The sequence below is a fragment of the Tenrec ecaudatus genome, chromosome 8, assembly GCF_050624435.1.
Source record: "Tenrec ecaudatus isolate mTenEca1 chromosome 8, mTenEca1.hap1, whole genome shotgun sequence".
Taxonomy (NCBI): domain Eukaryota; kingdom Metazoa; phylum Chordata; class Mammalia; order Afrosoricida; family Tenrecidae; genus Tenrec; species Tenrec ecaudatus.
The window spans coordinates 87,241,480-87,245,462 of NC_134537.1; the positions used below are offsets into that span (position 1 = coordinate 87,241,480).

The following is a 3,983-nucleotide window of genomic DNA, read 5'->3' on the forward strand; positions in this document are numbered from 1 at the left end:
AAGGATATATGCATCTTTATATATATTAACCTACTTCCATCAAGTGGGTTATGATGGGTCAAAGTGACCCTGCAGGACAGAGTAGATGTGCCTCTGTGGGCGACGGAGACTGTAACTCTATGAAACTAGAAAGCTGCATCTTTCTTTGATGGACCCGCTGAGAACAGCAATCTCAAGAATGATTTAAAAGACACCCATTTATTTTCAAGTGACAATGAAAAAAGACTGTTCAGACATCATAATATTCCTAGTATGAACCAAGTGAAATAAGTGACATCATTACTTACAACAGTGTCTTGATTTTGATGGCACTTTGACATTGTCAAATAAAGGTTATATTGTCATTTCCATACTTTTATTTATATTGTTGTGTCTTTTATTTCCATTTTCCTCAAAACTTTTTAAAGTTCTCTTATATGTACTGTATACTGTATACTTGCTCTGTATTAAGTTCTGAAGTGAATGAAATAAACCCGGTGCTGGATTCCACATGGTTACAGATTCAGGAGAGTTAGAAACTAATAAAGAGGCTCCCTAAACATTGCATACTGAGCTAGTGTGCAAACGACGTTCTGTATCGAGCATATGTAATTCATAGATAAAATAAAAGAATGTTTTATGGTAGCTATTAAACAAAAGTGTCCAAAGCAAGACGATGAATTAGTTCTAAGAGGCAATCAGGGTCGAAGGCCAAAGGACTGCCACGGGCTCCTTGGACATGAGCTGGGCCTTATTGATGGGAACATTAGGTTCTGACCTTGAACGTACAGAGGGTGGTGAAGATGCTACAAAGTTATCGTGTAGTATAAAATACTAGACTCCTCCATGACTCTTCATGACTTGATGTCAATTTTTAAAAATATTTATTATGCCCTATAGTTAGACATTTTACTATTGCAAAATAGTGTGAGTCATAACAAACTATAGATAACATTGAATACAAAGGATATTCACAATTTATACATATATATTTGATTAATACTCATAGCCTTTATTTGGTGAAAATTATAGATGTATAGAAAGTTGCAAATATAGTACAAAGAGTGTCATATATTGTTCCCAATAGGAAAGATTTTATATAGTTACAGGGCAACTTCAACATATAAAACCTGACAATGCTACAATACTGTTAACTAGATGATAGTTACATGTAACTATCAGTTACTTATTCAGTGACATGTAGCTTATTCAGTTACACTAGATTTTACATGCATTTGTTATTGTGTGTGCACATGTTGTTCTATGCACTTTCAGCAGTGGTAGATATTAGTGTAAGTACATCATGATAGAGATCTAGTCCATCGCCATAAGGGAATTCGTTTTTAGACTTGTGACCCCACCGGCCCTTCTCCCTGGCAACCACTCCTCTGTTCTTCATTCCAGTTCAGCTTGTTACAGCCAGAGCTGTCACAAACAACGTGTACAGGGATCTGTGAAGATAAAGGCCTCCCTTTCTCTGACATAAATGTGAAGGAGCATAATTACTGGCTCACATGGTAAGTGTATGTTTAACTTTAAGAGACATTTCCAAATTTCTTTCTAGCGGGGCTGTACCATTTTACATTCCCATCAGCAATGTTTGATAGATACATTATTTTCTGTTCAAAATTCAACAGCATTTAGTAATATCACTGTTTTCCCCTTTTTCCCTTCTAATAGATGTGTAACGATATGACAATGTGATATTAATTTTTTATTTCCATGTCCACTAATAGTATCTAACATCTTTCCATGTATATACTCCCACTCATAAAGTCTTCAGTGTAATCTCTATTCATGTCTCCTGCACAATACCTGACTTTTTACTTTGGAGTTTTGAACATTCTTTAGCTATTCTAGATTGGTCAGATACATATAAGGTTTTTATATAAGTTCCCTCAATTTGTGACCTGTCTTTTCCTTTACTTTAGTTTTTCACAGAGCAAAAACTTTTAACTTTGATAGAGTCCATTATGTGAATGCTTTACTTTTGGGGGTCAGATTTTTAGGGGAATGTCTAAGAAATCATCACTTGCCCTAGATCCAGAGGATTTTCTCCATTTTTTCCTTAAACGTTTATATCTTTCTTTTAAGTTCATGATTCAGTTTAAGTTTATTTTTATAAAAATGAGGAGGTTTAGGTTGAAGTTCATATTATATTTTTATATAATAGTTCTATTGATATTTCTTACACAATCCAATATATCCATTCACGTACAATTCTGTTGTCCAATTCCATTCAGTGGAGTGGTACAATTATCAATGCTACCAGCTCCCAATTTTCCCCTCCCTCTTCCCATACCCTCAGAGAACCATTACTCCTGTTACTGTTTCTGCAGTTATCGATCTTGACATTTATGTACTGAACGATCTTAATTATACAAAAGAACATATGCAAATCTAACATGATTAATAAGGTTAAACAAATGACAGCCTTAATATGAAGGGGAGGAAATATTAAAGAATTAGCAGATAATTATGGTGTTCATCAGTGCCATACTGCATCCTGGATTTACCATCCTTTCCATGTGGCCCTTCTGAGAGGGACTGTCCAATTATCTTACAGGTGGGTTAGGGGTCTCCATTGCTTCCATGCCCCTTCACATTGAGTTGGTTGCGTGTTTTTGAGAAGTTCATATTTTTGAGGGAAGCCTATGGATGCTCACTGGTCAAAAAGGATATCCTTTCTCTATTTAATTGATTTTACACCTTTGTCAACATTACTTGGGAATATTTGTATAAGTCTGCTTCTGTGTTGTCTTTCCTTAGCCAGCACTGTCTTGATTACTGTGGCCTGGTAGTAAATCTTTAAATCAGTGTAATTTGAATCCTCCAGCTCTATTTGTATTCAAAATTGATTTGCTGTATAATTAATTTTACATCTGGGTATTTAGTCTTTCCCTATTTTGTCTTCTGCCTTATTCTAGGGAAGAAAGTTCTTGCATACGCTCTTCTTTTTCTTGTTGCAACTCTTGCAAATGCGGTTGATTTTGCTCCAGTCTGTCCTCCATCCACCGTAGGAGAGACCCGTTGGCTGCTGCCATCTGACTGCCCAGGGTCTTTGTAAACACTGAACCATCGTAGATCATGGTTACTGAGCCCAGATGTGTACGGCTATGGATACTCCAATATGCATCCTGCTCCTCTGGCACAGGATCTTGGGTACCTCTACTGGTGGTTCAAGGCACACTTTCCCAATGGTGACATGATGCACTATATATTGGGATTTCAACTCTTTTATACTCTGACCTCTTCTGGACCTGTAAGGATCGGAAGTAAGTGTAGACCCCTAGGCCAGTCAGGGTGATTTTATCTTCAATGAAACAGGAGGAAAAAATCAGTCCTACAAAGCCTTGCTCTATCATCTGGTACATGGTTTGTCTGTGAAGATCAACATGAGAGGGCCAAACATTTATATGAGGAGGGGATATAGGAGTACCATCCCACAACCCTTATGGAGTGACGTGTGAGTTCAGCCGATCTCTCTGCCTCTACTGAAGCTGCAGACAACTTGCTCTGGAGAAGTCTCCACTTGGTCCTTCCTTTTATCAGGACGTTGCAAGATGCTAAGAGAATGAATGTGAGTAACCTTCACAGTGTCAGACGGTTCACCACCTGTTCGCAATTCAGTTCCCGTACGTGCTAATTCGGAGTCACTCCCTATGTCATCATTCAACGATCCGATGCACACCCACCTCCTTCTCCTTCTCGGTGTTCAGAGCGTGGTTGAGGCGGACAGGGGAAGGGTCTGTTCCCAGATACATGGCCTGCACCACCTGCCCAGCCATCTTGATCCACATCAAACTGGCTCACATCCACCCCAGAATTTAAGAATATTTAGTTGTGCTTATGAGGAACTTGTTCACAATCCAAGAGGCAGTTGTTTGAACAGAGCAAGAGTATATTGCTTGGTTTAAAGTAGGAAAAGTTGTGCATCAGGATTGTATCGTTGTATCACAATTATTCATTCTTTCCTCTGAGTAAATTATGTGAGAAGCTGGATC

General features: G+C 38.1%; 1 pseudogene; it reads right to left on the minus strand.

Moving 5' to 3' along the window:
- Positions 1 to 2,897: 2,897 nt before the first annotated feature.
- Positions 2,898 to 3,767, minus strand: LOC142454394 (lys-63-specific deubiquitinase BRCC36 pseudogene; annotated as a pseudogene).
- Between the last annotated feature and the right edge of the window lie 216 nt (positions 3,768 to 3,983).